Source organism: Zootermopsis nevadensis, unplaced genomic scaffold, assembly GCF_977971745.1.
Source record: "Zootermopsis nevadensis isolate Lab colony 2312 unplaced genomic scaffold, Znev_1.0 Znev_ptg000006l, whole genome shotgun sequence".
Classification (NCBI taxonomy): domain Eukaryota; kingdom Metazoa; phylum Arthropoda; class Insecta; order Blattodea; family Termopsidae; genus Zootermopsis; species Zootermopsis nevadensis.
This window is the reverse complement of record NW_028259138.1, coordinates 8,658,450-8,678,572: the sequence shown is the minus strand read 5'-3', so window position 1 is coordinate 8,678,572 and position 20,123 is coordinate 8,658,450. Positions and strand designations below refer to the sequence as shown.

Here is a 20,123-nt window from a genome sequence, read left to right as displayed (position 1 = left end):
TGTGGGGTCCACCAGCCTCCAGTGCAGTGGTTACTAACTGGTTGCTCTTTCTCAGGGATTAAAGCTACCGAGGCGTGCAACTCCATCTAGTGCCGAGTACAGCTCATTAACCTCATTCGTCCCCATGGCGTAGTGCTTAATAATCATTGAAAAGTTCCTTTACCTTCCTCTGAGCAGACATAACTTTATATTTGAGGATGGCTGACTTATGGGTTAATGCGTCGTGTAGTTGCTTACTGCCTCCATCATCGGCCCCGATGGTGGAGGCAGAAAGCACCTCTGAAACGTCGGTTTGCTTCCAGCAGACTATACAGCGCAGTGTCACAAGGCCGTCGTCCTAATCGTTGCAGTGAGATGCAGAAATATCTCACAACTTCACGTTTACGTTAGACTCCAGGTTGTAATAGTAAAAATGAGACGGATTTCCGGGCGTGATCGTGTGGTTAGCACAATTAATTCCTGCACTTAAAGGCTCAATATTGAATTTGTTGCAGTCATGCGTTGCTGGGCAATTTTTTTTTCAATTTTTTCTACCCCTCTCCCCTTAAAACGAATGTTTCAGAACCCGACGATCTTCCCCCAGATCCATCTTAATGTTATCCTCATATCTCCGTCTCGATCTTCCAAGTGGACGTTTCCCAAGAAATCTCTGTACTACGCTGCATGCGTTCTTTGCACGAACCGAACGTGTCCTTTTGTCCGTCCGCATGCGTCATCTTCGAAACTGTTACTCTTTTCTTGGTTAAATTGACTGTCGACGATCTACAGTATAAGTCGTCATCGAATTTAATTTTGGTCAGTATCGGTGCAGTACCAAAGAACCCCTTCACGTGAAGTACAAATCAAACGCATTAGCTTTTGTTACCTGCGATTCGTAGTACAAAAATGGATATACATTGGGAAAAACGGAGATCCTTAGGATTTAAAACTTTTGTTTGTAAAAAAATGCAATTTAGGGAACAAATACTAAGTAGGCCTATAGAGCTAATAAATATATGTTGTCTTTATTTTTGAGTTTTTCGGTTACGTGAATTTTTTTATTTTTATTTGTAGTGTTCTGTCTGACGACAGGTCCATATGAACAGGATCCTTCCATCCTTTTCTCGGACTGGGACCTGTTCATATACGTTCTTGGCAGATGATCCAGAAGTGGTTTGCCATTGCCTTCTTCTGTGTGTGAATGGAGTAATTGTTGGGATGCCACGGAGGAAAACTCCGTGTTGTCTAGACCACGGCCTTGCCCAACACAAGTTATAAATTCGGGCACCGCCGGGAATCGAACCCGAGACCCCAGGATTACAAGGCCAGCGTTCTAACCGCTAGACCACCGTGGCAGATTTACGTGAATACGAAACGAAATAACGAACATAAATTGTCTCTACGGTGCTGTATCCTATATGAATATGATTAGCTATGCAATAATAGACTCTTATCTGCATTAAATGACCAGGAAGTCCAATTAAGTGTGCAAACTCGCATAACTAATTTGGGAAAACGTGTGTAGATTTTTCTATTCTTGTTGTTCTTAAGTTTCTCTATTATCAGTATGGACGTTCGTATTATATAAGAGTACATTAATTTGTTCTTAACTGATTAAGTTATTAGGTAAGCAGTAATTTAATCTGAAATATATTCCCATGAATTGTTGTCATCCGGCTTACAGTTCTTCAATGTTTTTTCACGTGGTGGAAAGAAAAACGAAGTTTAGTGTCGCCAGGCACAGCGGATTGTGTGTTTTTATAAAGAGGTGTGGCTGTGTTGTAATTTTTGTATGTATAGGCATATAAATTATCGTTAAGCTTTCGTTTGTGTAATTTGCGTATTAAACATGCGCGAGTTCGTACGAAAATCAACAAACAATTTAGGAATTGAGTGACAAATAACGGTGGGTTACGATGTTGTTATTGTCGGGTTTGACACTGTCTAGACTCGTAGGTAAATAACCATTATTTCGGAGAAACATACTGTCAACATCTTCAAAGCTGAAGTTGGTCTTTCGCCCTGAAGATAAGCTTAATTTCTGAAGACGAAACGTTTGTATATACCGACTAGACAGCACAAGAACAACGTCATCATTATCACCGCCGTGAGAAACTCACATCTCACCAAACACGATTGAAGTATCTGTTTTGAAAATCGCTGTAGCCTGTTACGAGTTTAACAGAAACAGCAGATGATTGAACTGGATTGATCAGTACCTCACAGCTGTTACCAAATCTTGAAATCCATTGCTCAACGCGTAGACAGTAGTGCAGTTCGCAATTTCACGCTCGGCTATCAGTTGAGAAACCTTTTTTTCATGTAAGACTGCAAGCCACGTGGTTACCTCGCATAGCGGAGATACGTAGCTGAGTACTACCTAGACCATTGTGAGATAAGGCATAAAATGCCATGTTACGTGTTTGGCATCTGCTGATTGTAGTGGACAGCTCACGAACTGGTGTGCCGTTAGTGGACGACGAAGTTCAGTTTTACGTAGAAGTGTTCTTGATATGCGTTGTTACGACGTTTCTGCAAAGGCTAGACCTGCGAGGGGTGTTCAATAAATATACTCAGAATGATATTTTTGTAAAATGTTTGAAAATCTTGAAGGAACTTTTATTTATGGTTGGTAGCACTGATAGGCGTGAGCCTGCGTCTGCGTGTTTGTTTTTGCTTGTGATGTGATCTTGATCAGAAGCTATGCCTATCTCGACTCCGAAGTTACATATCCATCGTGATGGATGCTCAAGCAGAACAACGCACCGCACTTGAATTTTGTTACCGATTAAAGAAAACTTCAAGCGATGCATAAGATTTGTTAAAAGAGGCTTAAAAGGGGAAGAGATTTCGCTTAAGTCAATGGCAGTTAGGTGATTCTAAGAATTCAAAGGCGGTCGGTCGGGCGGGCGGAAGTCGTTCGAGAAACTGGGCGGGCCGCGAGCTCCTTCGACTGCAATTGACGATGTGACTGTAACCACCACCTCGTATAGTGCGTGAAGACCGACGAGCTACCATTAGACAGTTGTCTGATATGCCCAGAACATCCGTAGGGAGTGTACTGTCCACAGATCAAGAGAAAATCCCTGCAAGGTGAAGTCGTTTCTGGTGCGGTGCGGGGGGAATGTTTACTATCAGGTGGACTAGAGGGCTGCTATTGGTGGGAAGTGTGATACGTCAGAGTTTTACGCTACTACACACAGACTGAAAACATCAAGCCGTTAAGAGTAGCGTGTAGTGAGTGCACCTGTACTGTGTTCTGTGGGTGTTGTGATAATATTCTAGATTAAGTCACTGTGACGCTGTGAGGTAATCTTAAAGCTGTACCCATTTGAACACATGAAAGCCTGTCGTCTGTTGTTCGTTCAGTGGTTGTGGAACGAATGCTTTTAGGATGAGTCATCACTCACCGCGAAATCTTGCGCATGCGCGTTTAACTAATTCCTAGCAGGGATTTTCTCCTGGTCTGCGGACTGTACACACTATCATGAAGGATCGTTTGATAGAGTCCCGTATCTGTGCGACATGAATTCCTCGGCTTCTGACGCCCGAGTAACAAGCGAAACGTGTTGAAGTCCGCCAGCTGTGGAAATCTTGAGACGTGGGTTAGGTTATATGATGCAGCAAAGCACCCACTGGGTCTCTTCAAGCTTACCCAAGACCAGAAAAAGCTCGTGTCTCTCAGTCAACAGTTAACGGTTATGGCCGTAGTGTTTTTTGATTGTCGTGGAATGATTTACACGTACAAAGTACCAGCTGAAACAACTGTTACTGGGGCTTACTACTGTTACTGTTCTCAAAATCCTCGTGGGCCACATCGGCAGAAAACGACGGGAGCTTGTTGCTGGGCCCTGGATGCTTCGTCATGACAATGCCAGACCACACGCTGAGAACATTCTCACACAGTTTTTGACAAAGGCATTCAGTGTATCTCCCTCCCTCCCTCCCTACGGCGCCTTGTGACTTTTTGTTGTTGTTGCCTACACTGAAAGGACAGCTTCGAGGACAGCGCTTCCATATCACATGCTGCAGTCGGAGCTGCGGAAGCCATTTTAAAGACTCATAAAATGTCTTCAGCCATGTCAGTGATGAGTGGCAAAAACGCTGGAATAAGTGTTTTGCTTTAAGGGGAGTCTGTTTTGAAAAGTAATGGACTTATAATGATTCAGAATATGTTAAAAAGTCATACTCAGTCTTTATTGAACAGCCCTCGTATTAATGTTGTACGTGGTAAAACTGAAATGGCATTCCAGTGGCACATCTTGCTATATCTGATTAGGACAAAAGATCAGTTTTATTAGCTTTCTTTTGTCGATGTAATGGATGATTGACGCGGAATTTGGGCGTGAAAATAGTACGGTGTAATCTGGTAGCAATTTACCGACGTTTCAGAGATGCATGCTGCCTCAGTCATCATTGACGTAATGGTAGAACATTTCTAAGCACGTCAGTCAGTTTCTACGAGATTACACGGCAGAACGCGGAATACGGGCATCTTAGACGTAATATTGAATCCAACTGGTTAGTTGGTTCATCCTCAGTTTGTGATAATCTGTTTGGTAAATCCTGTCATTTGATTTAGTGACTGCCATCGCTGGTATAAATTCTCGTCAAATGAATTGCTCTCGTAAACTTCTTAAAACATTCCATTAGCTTAATTTACAAGTCGCTGCGAATGGAATTAGCGAAGTTCGCAGTTGAGTGGTAGTGCAGAGTGCGAGAGGATGACGACGTATCAGATAGAAGACAGTGAATGTAGTTCAGAACACGCGTTCTTTACTGTGTCACATCATTCGCTTTGACGTTCCTTTATTATAGATGAAGATATCTTGCGAATATTATTTCGTGTATTCATCACGTCGGGCAATCTGTGTGCTGCACGCTTGTCTGTACTATTGTTCCGTTTGTGTAACGCGAAAAAAATTTGAAATTATGTTCTGACGGTGGCGACTCTGGTAGTGAGAAATGTAAACGAGGCTGTGGCGTGTTTAGCGGGAGGCTGTAGTCAGGCGGTTTGGTTTTCTGCTTCGCTGTTACGCATTTGGAAAGGTTAGGAACTCCAGTACGCAATATGGTAAGCATTTCCTGCTAGTAATTTGCTGTCTACAGATTGTTCTTGATAAAGGGCAACTGGTATTTCATTATGATACACAATCCATGTTACTAACAAGTATCAGAATAAAGACAGTGACGTCAACCAATAATCAGTTACATCGCTCATCAAAATGGAGGATTGGAGCGTTACACTTCACGTTTCTAATCTTACAGTATAATTAGGATGCTAGATATGTTTCCTAAATTTTGTCGCTCATTGTTTATATTTGTTCATTTCGGTTAATTAAGGGTCGTTTTACTGAAAGGTCTGAATTAACTGTAAAGGTATAATAGGCCTTTAATTTCTTTTTTATTACAGATTTTGATTTTAATTTCTTTTACTTCGCATTGCCGATTTGTTCGGTCTGCGTGATCCATCAGATTGGGTTACTCCCTTTTTTTACATGGAGACGAAGGAAGATCCATACTTCAGAACGTTGTGATTTTTAAGACTTGCTCGAAATATTTCAACGGGCAATCGGTAAAGTCCAAAACTAAGAAAGTAATAGCATTTTGTTAACTGTGAGAGATTTGAGGTTTTCAGTTTCCTCGTTCCCCGTAGTCTTCCCTTCTTCCAACTCTTTATACCCCCCACATTCTAGCACCGCCGCTTCAGCCCTGAAGATGGAGACAGTATGTTTCTCCTAAGCTTTGGAATAAGCCGACGGTTATACAGTGTCAAAACCCAGAACTACATAATTATCTTGTTAACTGTTCAGTCGAGAGAAAAATGTCTTTGATAAGATTTGTGGTTGCTGATAAAATATACTATTTACGTCTTGCACACCGTTGCATACAACTCACTGATAGACTGTGAAGAACGCCACTAGTACAATAATAGTAACTATTAAATGTGCTGTGCTATAGTTCCATTAATTCACGTAGTCATTGTTCTGATATTCGGTTATTGGTATTGCATGTACCAATACAGACGTCACGTGTATGCGCCATGTATAAATTAAATGTCATCGAATTATAGATTGATTTGTGAATGATAAGCTGGCAGCGATGTGGGGATGAAACGGTCGTGGCTTATTTCAAGGTGCTATCTCGTATTTGATTGGAGGGTTGAGGCAGGCTTAGATATTGGCCCGCAGGGACGACCTTTGAACCCTGGACGTTCCGAATACGTTCTGCCATCTCGACAGCAAAGGTAGGCCCGTCTTCGTCTCCCTTAACCCAGTCAGAGGCTCCTAATAGGACTACGTACGGATTTGGTAAAGCTGGGCCCGTAAAGAAAGCCCACACTAAATGGATGGGACAGTTGTCAGGTATGTGCCAAGTACGGTCTTGGACCGTTCGAACGCTGCGGTCGGGGTTCGAATCGTGTATGAGGCATGGATGCACGAATTATCCTGCCACTCTATATCGCAAGGATTCGTACTTCCGCGGTTTATTTTGAAGTAGAACGGGCAAGATGGCACAGTCCGTGAAAATCCAAGATGGTACGGGTTAATTATAGTTATGTTTGTTCATAAGATTTCAAACGTTGCAAGTGAATTGGAACGTAATTAGGCCCTGTGTGCATTATGAGTTGAGGTATCTTTGCATGGTTTAAGGAAAATTGTTAATGTTTAGGTGAATCGCCCTGTAATTACGTCACTCATGCCTCTGGCTTCGTGTCTTCGTTGCGTGAGTTCAAGTGAGATCATGAATGAGGACGAATTGTTAAGATCCCGATAATGTTTGATGATTACGCCACGTACTGTGTCTAGCATTGTAATTTCTAGGCTAAACGAGCGTGCATAAGAGGCACGTAAACACATGAATTTCACAGCTATTTAAATTGAGTAGTCAGGTGGTATCAAGGTTATGCACGCCCACGGTTAGAGTTATGACATTTGAATTAATTACCACTAGACGGAGTGGCAGTCTACGGAGTGTTCGGAGCGTAGAGGTTGTTGAGCTGTGTCTGTAAAGCAATAAAGATAGGCAATTATAAACGTTTAAAACAGTAATTACTGCCAATTAATTTTCATTGCCTGCAGTTTATCTGGAAAAAAAACTGGCTTGGGAATACTTTATATTAGTAACATAACCGTAATCTATTTTATTAATCACATTTATTGTTTGAATTTTCTAATTTTTATGAGTGTTTTGGAGTATCCCAACAACGCTATGCCTTTTTCTGGGAGGTTGTGCGTGCGTACATCGTAATGATTGCGTGCTGTTAAATTCACGTGTAGTCAACATCAATTTGGAAAAGGAGTTCAGAGTAGGGGAGTGAATATATGGATGATGAGATTTTAAAGACTGAAACGGACAAAGAAGGAAACAAAAACAATGAAGGAACAAGACAATTGAAGGAAATTGTGATGAAAAGGAAGAACGAATGATGGGCGGGTAAAGGTGTATGAATAAACCCAAAAGAATGGAAACGACTTCCAAATATGAAAGGAAATTAGAAAATAAATGAATAAATATAATGAAATTGACTAACAAATAACGGGAGAAGATAAAAGGAAATAAATAATTTTAGTCGTCCGTGTTGTTATTTTCCGGTGACACCCGAAGTATTCGGTACGGTTTTAGAAATACATTAGACAAATATATTTTTTGTTTACAGAATTGTCGAAAAGTCTGAAATGGCGCTCAGAGCAGCAGGAGAAGTGAACAAGTTGAAATTCTCCTTGTAAACAGTTAACAGTATTGAGTTGGCATGGGGCCTACGTTAGTTGGAAGCCGTTTCCCATGGGAATCGATAAATGTCTGCCGCACCCGTCAAACAGTTTCGGGAGAGGCTTGAGGTATTATGTAACGTATCGTGCCCTCATCTCTGTGTTGTTGAGCGTGGACATAAGGCTGTATAATTTGAACGAAGTTGCTGTTTAGTTTGATAATCTGTTTTCTGAGAACGTTGCATTATTTCTGTCGTTGAATAATGGTGAGTTACAAGCAGTGGTGTGCCTGGATAGTCCAGTTAGTATAGTGTCGTGGCCGAGTTAGACTTTCGGTAAAAGCAGGGATTTTTCTCTACGTCACCACGAACACGCGTGTTGTGTTTAAGACTGGTGATTCGTTTTCAGACAGCAAGTCTTCCACAGGAAATAATGTAATTGTTTTTCGTGATTTTGAGCTTGGTTTTGCATTTTGCTGATTTTCGCAAACTGATTTGTGAGTGACAGACTACGTCCTAGCAGACCTACCCACAAGCCACGCAGAATGTTTCACGTGCTATCTGCAGTGTCGAGTTCAGTTCGTCTGGCAAACGCAACCCAACGAACGCGCAAACTCATTCAGGCCATGGTGCAAGGTCGATATAAAAAAATATGATTCTCAGCTGGTGATAAATTATTCGTTTTTAAAGAATCACGGTTGTCACAGAAGACCCTGACCTGAGCTTTTTAAATTAATTTCCCACTTTTCACACCTCATTTTATAAAATACATTTTAATAGTTTCCATCTACGCCTAGGTCTGCTTGAGGTTTTCCGGCCAACATTTGTCTGTTTTTATATTTTGAAGATGCTTGTTAATTATTTCCAGAACAAAGTATGCTTATTAAGGTTATAAATTCACTCCCGAAATATTGAAATTTTGAAAAACGTCAGAGGTCTACAGCTCTCACAGGTTTGGCTCTCTGACACGTTCCAGTTCATAATTAATTAAGGATTATTAGTCTTTCGTACTTTTTTAGAATTCCCTGGACGGGGAGACCACCTCATCGCACTGTCTATAAGACGACGCAAAACAAGTAATTTATGGAAATCCGTTCAGACGTTCTTGAGTTCAATATGTAAGGACGGACGGGTGGAACGGAACGATTTTAACGTACGCTCTGAGCTTTTGCGAACGCGCACACAACCATTTCGCTAGGGGCATTTAGGCCTGCGGTTACAGTTTTAGAGAAGAACTTGTATCACGCGGCCATTGCACTAACAAATCGTATTGAAATAGCCTCATTCAGCGTTTTGTGCCGTAAGTTCTCGCTTGCACCTGCAACTGTTATGTGGGATTGTCAATATTTTTGAAAGCTAAGCGACTAATGTTGAGGAAGCGAAGACGGAATCGCTGATGGCGTATCTCGCTAGACTCGCGGGTGCAGCAAACAGGCTACTGAACTACAGCGAATGAATTAGTCGCGGCCTGAAACGAATATATTGGTAAATTAACCCCATGTTACTAGCGTTTAATGTGAATCTAGTTGCAGTGTTTGTTACAGAAATTGCTGATGCCTCTTTGTTTTCCATGGGAATGTGGTTTATATTATTCTGAAGTATAATTGCTTGCTTACAGTAGTTCAGACCCGTTAAACATCTCTTTAAATAAGCAAATTTCAAATTGATCATCGTAGTTTGATGAAAGAGAGAAATATTTTTATTAATTGTTTCCCTATTCCGTTTCTCTCTTACAAAGCTTCGGTTTAGAGCAAATTTAACATCGCCCTCGGCCTTTGGTGTTACTAATCAGAGCCGAACTATGTTACAAGTTACATGTTGCAAGTAACATGAAATGTTTTAAAAATGTGGCACAGCGCACCGAAATGATTATGGTTTAGGGTGTCATTAAAGCCCTGATCCATCAAATGTGGATCTTTGGTGCGGAAAGCACTGATTTTGTTTTCGTGTGGACAGAAATTTAAAACATCTGATACATAAACCAAATATCGCCTTTGGCAGAACATGATGCAAATGGAAAACTGCTGTTGGCGTATGATTCCTGTATTCGCCTTACAACATTATACACGCATTGCTCTACAACCGATTCGAAATGAAACCCTTTCAAGGCAGATCCGAGTTTGGGGAACACGAAAGTCATACTGGGCTAGTATGGTTGTTCGATCACTTTTTTTTTTTTGGATCTTGTTGACAAGTCTTTGCTTTCTGATAAACCAATAAATAGATTTCTGCAGCCACGTGTTCCAACAGCGTCATCTCACTACTTTGTTGGTTCTTGCTGCATGTAAACAACAGTTACTCTCTTTAATATGCAGACCCCGCGTCTGTAAAGTATTTTAACATTGGTTAATCGTAATGTCGTTTTTGTGGGATGTTTAATTCTTGAGAGGCGTTTTTAATATTTCCGAAGTTTTTGCTCTCCTCAGAGAAGATCTATTTTCATCGACAAATGGTCCTATGTTGTTATGGCGCCGAACAAGAAACGTGCTGGAGACAAAAGCTTTTGTGTACTAGGTCATCATTTAGCAGTCAAGGGGTCAGACCACGTATTGGCCCGTTTCGGACTTATTCGTCCAAAAACCTCTTTTAAACCACGAAGTCCAGCGGCACGTATATATACCACATACCTTACCACAATATAATTCCGAATTTAACCCTGTGTGTAAATGGGTTTCGTACGGTTCTCGGTGTAAACAGCGATTATTTCCTGAAACAGCGTTCACCAGTTGATTTTTGTAATGGAGACGTGTTTTCTTTGCGGTAGGAAGAGTATTTTTAAACATGCATTAGATGGTATCCGGCTTCAAAGGCTTAACGGTCGTCTGTCAAGTGTTGAATCCAATTGGTTTTCATTCATAATTCATCCAAGTGTGTCTATTTCACTCTGCTAAACTTGTACGTGTTGTTCTTTTGCGTGTTGTATTCAGCCAATTGTGGTTTCTACAATTTACCCTTGAATAAAATATATGATTATAGACAAGCCGGACAGTAAATTATAATCTCTTTCAGAACTGTTCCTCACTAATGTCAAGCACTCTTTGAGTACCAAGTCGTGACAGTTTGTGGTCTGTTGTGTTGATAATTTGACGTGGCGAGTAATAAGTACTGTTGTGCTTTTATATTGTTGATCATCCCACTTTCTAAAGGACCGGTAATTACCACCTAAACAATAAAATAATTCACTACAAACCACTCTGTATAAATTCCAGTCTCTTAATTTTATTGGGAATTATATTTCTTTGTTTTATTGGTGTCGTAATTACACAGTGGTGCAAGCATAGAAACTTTATTACGGATTACAGACACGCGCAGTTTCGTAGCTGGGTAATAGAGCAGCTCTGTTACTTTCTAATTAAAACTAACAGTATCTAATCTACGAAGGAATGGTGCCCCGTATATCCCATGCACCTAAGCTGAGAGTCGTAATGTTACTAGCAGATGTCAGGTTCCCAGCTGAAATGTGGGTTGTACTGATGGAGAAATTTTCAAACGGCCGATATGCGTGTTTTTTCTAGTGTGTGATCTTCTCTAGGACGTTGGTTTAGTGATCAGGGTTGCTTTTGTGTTTATGCCACGCGCATGTCAACGTTGAGACAATAATTGTAGGGTATTTTACGTCTTGTGAAGTCCATTCCGTTATCAAGTAATAATATTTACCACCTTATACAAACGTGGTACGTGTTTAATCCTGCGAAGGTATTACTTATTCATATCAGTAAACCCTACGTGGTTCGGCCATTCGCCGTCCTCAAGAGTAACTGAGTAATTCAGATTTAAGACACAAAGTTTACATTGTTTTGTAACAATCTGTTCTTTTATGAACTGTAATTTTCATTGTCTTAGACCGGTTAAATTATAAATTCCTGTTAATGACGTTTTAATTTTCTTTGTTAGTCTAGTTCCTGTAATTTAATTTCTAAAATTCCTTCGTGTAGAACTCATAAAAACATAGTGCGGGGGGGGGGATTGCCGGGCATTCCAGATTCTTGTTTTATTTTGTATGTAAAAGTATGTGTTAGAAAATATTTGATGAAAGTTTGTACTTCCACAGTACTAATTTAGGTATCTAATATAAGTGTTACAAATTATGAATTGTATATTAAGTTTTCTTAAGCAGTGTACATGTCCGGTTCTGGGAAAATGTAATCGAAAATCGGGGGGTACGTAAAATAAAAATCCTTTTCCGAAAAGTTAATTTGTGAAGTTTACAGAGTCTAGTTATGTATGCATTACTGAGTTAATATATTACAGCGTCTTCCCTGATAAGTGTCTTCAAACGATATTTTTTTTTTTTTGCAAAAAAATTTTAGTACACGAAAATTCCAATCACATTCATGTTTTCGTGTGTTTTTCTCATGTTTTTATCCTCTTTTTCACTTTTCTCTTTGCCTTTTTCAGCTTCCAAGTTTCCTTAGTTGTCAGTACAGCTGTTTTCGGACTAACGTTTTATTTTTACCCAACGTCATGTTCCTTAGATCCCAGGTTTATATCTCGGCCCGGAGTCCGGCTATCCTGATAGAAACATCTTTTGGTTTTTCTCAGTTACTCTAGAACCTAGTGCATTTCCCGCTCATTTCTTGCGTTCCACATATCCACCATCCCTCACATGTGATACAAATACACCCCCCACAATGCTTCATGTAGTAATACATCCAGCGTTATGCTTTGAGGATCTTGTGCTGTGTAAAGTCTATCGACTTTCTGTCAAAGCAACTTTATACTGAAGGAATTGAAACAGTTACTCGTAAACGCTGAGAGACTCCGTTTTTGGTCTTGAGATGGCGCGGCACTCCATTCATGTGCCAGGATTTCAGTATTAATTATGAATAGGGTCTTTTCAGAGGTCCTAATTCATGATACCTGAATAATAAGACCTCATTTTTATTTAATATGACGAAATTGTTGCTTACGTCAGTATGTGATCGTTTAACTGGTGTTGACGGTTGGTGGCATTTATAATTGATATCGTGTTCCCTTTAGGACGGGACTGGAAGTATAACTGTTGGAAAAGAAGTTGGTCGAACGTTTGTTTTAGCTTGGATTAACCGTTTAGGACTCCGATCTCACGGCTGTGCTGGTCTGCATCCTCGGGGTATGTCTTATCATCACTTTGCTACAAGTAGATTTAGAAGTGTTGGGTGGAGAAGAAGAAAAAGAGTGAGGAAGCGAAACATGTAGCCAGAAATAAGAAAGGTATTAGGAAGAACGGGAATAATGTCTGTAGAAAAGAGGCAGGGGGAGAAAGAAATGAGCGGAGAGGAGAAAATGTGGTAAAGGCATGCAGGTGGAGGACGAGGCGTTAAATAAGAAAGAGAATGAGTAGGAAGGGGAGAGAAAGGAGGTACAATTCCAGAATCTGATAAGGGTACGTTGATAGGGAGAATCCGCGTTAATTGAGAGAAACTTACCAATTCTTCACCGAACCGAGATCAGATCCCGAGACCCTGAATGTGGTTCGAAAATACCCATTTGGATTTTTTTTATCAAAACTTTAGTTACCAGTTTAATTGTTGGATGTTGAGGTAGAACGGAAGTCTTTCAGATTTCCGTTACCCGGTCTCGCCTGACCACAGCAAACTGGAAGTTACGAAATTATGGGACTGATTTAAGCATTTCAGACGCCATTTTAATAGGTTTGGTAGTTGTGAAATAAAAAGCTGGTTCGTTACACTTCACTGGTATTCAAACAGTTTTCACTGATACTATTGAAATTTTGAAAGTACTGAACTGGTATAAAGCATTCACGCTGTTATAAACTTTACGTTTATTGGGTTATGGTGAAACGAATGCAAATAGCACAATTTCATATGGATTTTTATCGGTACAGAATTAATCGAGTGGAAGAAGTAGATAGGCGCACGTTTACATGTTGGACGCGAATAATTTTGTCCGATTCGGTGTGGATAAAGACCTACTCGCAGCTTCCGATACTGTCACGTTGTGTTAGTTTTGCCATCGTATACGAGTTGGGTGCTGGCATTCCTTTCACGTGATATAACGGATTTTTTCTGAGTTCATGTCACAAAATATTTAACGATAGTGCGTGCTGGCGACATCCTGACAATCCTTATGTATAATCCACGACATTACTGAACAGTTTTCGATTAAATTTGTTGTTGGGGATCCAATATATTAGTAATTATGCTCTTTATATGAAGTGAAAGTAGAATTCCTCAGGAACGGACAATTTCACTATTTTGAAGAGGCTTATAGGGTTGCTATTAGCCGTATATCTTAAGCACAGCAATTACTATTTGAAATATTTATTTTGATATTTAACGATATTGGTACTGGAGCAAGTAATTTAATTTTACTAAGTTTTAAATTTTCTGCAATGGATTTATATGTGTAGTAAATGGACCTTAAGACCAGTTAGGTAAGAACACTTTAGGTAAATCTTTTTTCTTCATAGAACTTCGATTTTCATGAAACCCCAAAAAATCACAATTTTCCAATACTGCTATCTGCAGCCTCTTAAATTAATCACTCGCTTGCTGCATGGAGCAGAGCCCTTCTCGATAAGCTGTTAGTTGCTCTTTTATGTTCACGCCATGTTTACAGGCGCGAATTATTGAGGCAGTTCAAATTTATTTCTAAGAGATCGTAAAGTTAAATATTGTAATCAGAAAATCTCATGATAGACTCTGTCCTTTGCCTGTTCATTCTACACATTCCTCACTATTTATTCTAAGAATTAATAGAACGTAGTACAACTAAATGTCATTTATTTTCCTCGTATTAAAACGTAGTGTGTAAAGGTTATTTAAACTAATGGTCTAATAGCTTCAGGATGTAATGAATTCAAATGATATGGCAGACCGTTAAATCTCTTACCATGTTGTGATCACTTACTATTATCGCATCTGTTAACTTAGTGACGTCTCCGATTCGCGTCACAGGTCAAAGTTGATCCCGTTTACAGCACCTTAATGATTGCCTGACAACAAACACATTTAAGTTGGTTGGTTGTTTATTTTGCGGCGATGAATTTGTTACTGAGGTTATGGTCCAATGAGCGAGGCGACAATTGATGAATTGGGAGACGTGTTGAAGGAAAGAAAGAAAGAAAGAATGACAGCCTGGTCTAATCATGCTAACAGTCAGTAGCGGTAGCATTTCAGTCTTGTTTATATTCATAACGTACAAAGTTCGAATCTTGACCAGGTTTCCGTCTATACTGACAGCTTTTTAGGTGGACTCCTAGTCTCCTCTGACGATTTCTGGGAAGAAATGAAAGTAGACCATGTCGGTCTCCCACAACACAAACCATTTCGTGCACATTCATGATTACTTTCATCTCATTCGACCATTTTTTTTCTGTATTTGAAATAAATTCAGTAAATTCTTCAGTAATACGTTCTCGAATTTGTCTCGTGGTATTTAGGAAAGCGACAAAAGAGTCATATTTGCCGGGATTCGAACCGGATACTGTGCCATTTCGCTTTTTGATTCTGACGTTACATTTTTAAGAATTTGGAGAAAAATATTTTGGAATATTTCGATATACGTAGTTCTTAGGCTCCGAACTCGTAGGTTTGGAGAGACGTAATTGTGTCTGAACCTTAGCGATTAATTAGAATCCCTTATTTGATAATTGCATGTTGTTGATTCGGATCTTTACTTTGGCAAGAATCACCAGCGAATTTTGATTCCATTTTTGTATTCAGCGCGTACCGTATTCTCCCAGCCTCCGTCTACACAGCACGATTAAGTTCTCATCATTAAAGCCCAAATGATAAATGGAACCAGAAACTAGTAATTTCTCATCTGACGTTCATTAATTTCTTACTCTTTCCTGTCTGCGGTGGACTAGTGTGGGAAGTGGAGGCTTTCCTCTTTGAGGCATTGCAGACAGCGAGAGCGATGCAGTGAAGAATCTGTTTCGAATGTAACAAATTCACGTTTTGAAGAAAACATAATTAAATTGTCGGGAACGTTGATGGTTTAAATACGTAACGTCTATTACACGCGTTTTGATCTCAGCATATTATCCACAGATGTGGTTCATTCATCACATTGCCTGAAGGATTGAATACTAAGTCAGTATTGAATGATGTAATAAAGCACCAATTTGTAATTGAAAGTCGCGAATTAATGAACGTTTTACACGCCACAATGTTTTTGTCCTTTCATTTGCACAACAGAAACAAGGAAAAAATGTCATGTTTATCTGAAATTCTACAGAGCAATTAGATTCTGTGCTTCAGAACCAAATTAATATGTTAACAAATTGATTGAGAGGAAATAGTATTTTTTTATTTTAATGTTTAGCATCGATAATCTTGCGTTTACGTTTATCTACTTTTTATTTAAAGTGCTGCGAACACCTGAACATCGAATGATATGATGAGTAGTGTTTATTGTTTTGGAAAGGATTTGGAAACAAGTGATATCGCCAGATTTAAGGCACAGCCCTGGTACTTGGACTGAGGGAAACAAGGCAAATCGTATTCAGGTATAACCGGTCTCCAGGCTGAGATTTTGAACGCGGAACCACTCGGCAGTGAACTGTCTTCGGCGTAATTGACGTAAAGGCTAGTTCTGCGGGAGGAAGACCTATAGAAGACTTGGCTGTTGTGCCGTGTGCTTTCACGTTGTGGATAATTCCTTGCGTGACTATTCATGCCCCCGATATCACACGTACGTGATTACTGAAGCGTAATTAACCGTGTATAAATATTTAATTATGCGTTGTGGTAGGTTGTATCAGTTTACATATGTTATCTATCGCCAGAAAGTAACAATTATGAGGGTACAACATTAATATAGGCTAAAAGCAATGACGAAATAAATGGCATAGTTATTTATGTATTGTCTGTTTTGAATAAGATATTTTGACGTAAATACGTCTATAAGGAAGGGTCATTCGGCAAAAAAGTGTTACGAAAAAGGGAAACGAAAAGGTGTAACTTCATTGTTATGTTACCTAGGAAACGTCATCTGTTTACTCGGCATTGTTGTGTTACATTACTGCCGTCAACAATCCGCTTTCGTTATTGCGGAAAGAGCTGAGCTGTGAATCGATTGTAGAAGTGCGTCGTGGAGTAGATAATTTTGTGCTGGTAAAAACTTTTTAAAATATCACAAGTACTTATCTTATGTAAGAATTATTACATTACATTCAGCTACCACAGACCCATTTTAAGCGTAACTAATTCAAGTTAAATAAGTAAAGTCTTAATCAAACTTTACTCATAAAGGAAATATTTAGAATAAAGCCAGTATATAAAATTCCTTTCCGTGTAGACGTATTTACGTCAAATTCTCCGGAACCGTGGTTCCACTGACTTTTTGTGTCATTAACGACATCTGAGTTCATTATTCTTAAGGCAGGCGGTACATTTTTCACCACACGGTGTGTTCCGCGCTGATGTTATGTTTTATTTTAGTACAATTTATTTTGTTTACTGTTTTGGATGTTAAAGTAGCAGAACGCATTGTAAATAGGAAATGTAGAGATTTACAGTAACTTTATGTGAAATTTCACTTGGCCTATTGTTTCCAAAAGATATTGAATTTAATTATAGACTGTCAAACTAATTAGATATCATAAACGCTGCGTTGTAACTACGCATCTCTGCCATCGTGAATTGGGCTTCATCTTTCGCGTGACGTGGCAAGGTTTTTTCCTTGCAAATTCTCTTACATCGACCTTTTGTGTTGTGTGATGCGTCAGACACTTTTCGGCCAATGTTTTGCCATCTGTGTGTGTTTAATACGTTACATGGACATACTAAAACTGTCAGTAAATCGCCACTTGCAGTGCTAATACATGTAGAAAAGCAGACCTCAAGTCTACCGGCTTCTTTTTGCATAATTGATCACTGTAGAGGTCTATCAGAAGCGATCTAGAAATATACTTTATTTATAACAGCCACTGAAAAGGGAACAGAATGCCTTAGTAGATTTTCCATAGTTAAAAAAATAAAATATATGTCAAAGGATCTAGTAGGGCCATGTGGAACGAATGGAGAAACTTCGATTCCCAGAAAATTTCTGTAGTATTTAACGAAGGGAAATCAAGAATAGATGACAAATCATTTCCAAGGGGCAAAAGATCAGTGAATATAATCCTTGAATTTTATGATGACGATGGCTTTAATAACATTTTTCGCCAGTAGATGCACGCTAAGATTCATTCACTCGTCACTAATCTGTCTCGTTAACTCGACCTTTGGCCGAATTTCTGGAATTCTGGTTATAACAATTAAACATAAAAAAACTCAGCATTATCAAAGGTCCTTCAGTTTAACCATTGCATTTATTTGATAGCGATTAACTAGGCACACTGCAAAATATGACGATAATGTAGACAGCCGAAGATTTAAAATTATTTATCAAAATATCTTGTGCTTATCGTGTGATCTTATTAAGCTGCATATGAGTTAATCTATTCAGAATTTTTTTATCGAAGCAATAAGGCAAAGGTGCTTTGTCACGGCTAGAAGGTCGTTTACTGCTGTGAATCAGTGTAAAACATGTTTATGTGAACTGCGTTCGTATTATTATTTATGTTTTGTTGTGCTTATCATTATTGCTATCAATATGTAAAAACCGAGCGTGAATTTAAACATACGCCAACACATTTTAATTCACATAGTAGTTTTCTTGGTGAAGAACATTGTAATATATTTTCAGTTCGTAGCGATGGGATGGACTTGACATACTGATCAAACTGCTCTGTGATATCGTAATGGAATTTAAGCATGTTGCTCAGATCATGACACACTTAATGCCCTCGTCACAGCGTTGCCGACGAGATAAATATCGAGTTCGTCTGTTTCAGTTCTTTTACGTCCCACACGTTTTGTTACAGAGACGATGAAGGATTGTTTGTTATTTTAAGTGTTATGTACTGTTATAAAACAAGCTGGTTTTTTTTATCAAAGACAGTCAACATGTAATGTTTCATTAAATCGCGTAACCATAAAACTTTTAACAGATTAAACAGTCGCTTTATATACATTTAATCTCTAAATTTTTTTAACTGGAATTATTATTCACTTATTTCATTAGCCGTGCAATGGTTCGAGCTGCAAGGCGTGGCCGTTTATAATCCCCTCCACCCTCTCCGTCTGGGTAGAGTGAAATAAGCAATATTTTCGGTGAAATTTCAGGTTCTTAGGGAGGCGGGTATGAACATAACCGTGTTCTGGTAGTTCACCGACGTCGGTCGGGGTGGATTCCGGGGGGGGGGGGGGGGGGGGTTGCGGGGGCCGTAAGCACCTCTGAAACGTCGGTGAACTACCAGAACATACCGGAAGACAATAGCGTTCAGTCACGTTTTACACGGATAGGGGTCGTGAGTGTTTGGTTTCGTGTGATGGGGTGGAAGTGAAGGCGGTCTGAACCTGTAGCTTACGAGCCAGAGTGGGGCCCTGATATTCAACGTAGACAAAGCTTTGGCTTCGTTGGAAGTGAGGCAAGGTGAGTCATACGGAAAAATGTGCACTGGACCTGGTCGATAATGCATAAACCTGAAGTAACGTAACTTTTATAGGCCTGTATTCGGTTATTCCACTTTTTCCAGTGGTCAGGTGAAATTGAATGGAATATGTGAGAGAAACTTAATGTTTGGGGGTTCATTTGCAAACCATAAGAACAGTTAGTGGTAATTCTGAAGTTATTGAAACTGAGATTTTTGTGTAGAAAGGAACTAAGTTTGATTATTATCAGATTTTTGGAAGGACTGAAAAAAATGCGTGCTGTTTCAATACAGGGTACTCATAAAATCTGAATTATTTAATGCATCCTGTTTCAAATACTCGTATAGCGAAATCTGCTTGCCTACTAAACGGAATTGGCGAAGAAAACCGAGAAACGGAAATTATTCAGTATTGAAATGAAAAGGAAAACTGGTTCTATTGAATTTTCTGTTCATATAATTTTATTTAGTGTTTGTGATTCCTGGAATTTGTCTGAGAAGGAACTTCCTGCTACAAGTGGGGAACAAAGCCGACTGCAGAATGATTTTACTACACCAAAGGGGAAAAGTGGTCGAAAATATAACTGCAGTTGTGTAGCTTGTAGACCACCACTGTAGTAACGGTAGTGTACGTATGAAGTGTTTTTTGTGTTGTGTGATTTTAATCATACACTGGGGCGGGCTTCCGTTTGGTTCAGGACACTTGTGATTTCTACCTAGAAGTAGCTCTCATGTGCAAACCTGTAGGAAGCGGAAAACACGTTCAGATCCAGTTGGATTCCGGTAGCAAATTTTTACCGTGGTATGGAACGCTATTTTCTGCCTTCAGTAGAGACAATAATAACAGTGGGTAATGGGAAATGTTTTGTGGCATAATTATCAAGCTTTGAGATTTCGATAATTGACTTATACGCTTTATCTTTGCACATCTGTGGGTATTTATTGCCCACGTGTATGTATTTATTTATCCAATAGACTTTGAATACGATTCATTGATCGAAAGGTCAG

General features: G+C 39.4%; 1 protein-coding gene across 10 annotated transcripts in view; it reads left to right on the top strand.

The window, feature by feature from the left end:
• Positions 1-20,123, top strand: part of sbb (scribbler) — a 146,960-nt gene that overhangs the window by 37,094 nt on the left and 89,743 nt on the right. For 2 of the 10 annotated variants that reach the window (XM_087343509.1, XM_087343505.1), the window contains exon 1: positions 18,943-19,117. The exons of the other annotated variants lie outside the window; for them this stretch is intronic. The gene's annotated coding sequence lies outside the window, so the exon portion shown is untranslated. Of the gene's footprint in view, positions 1-18,942; positions 19,118-20,123 lie in introns of those variants that run through there. 10 annotated transcript variants of the gene reach the window in all.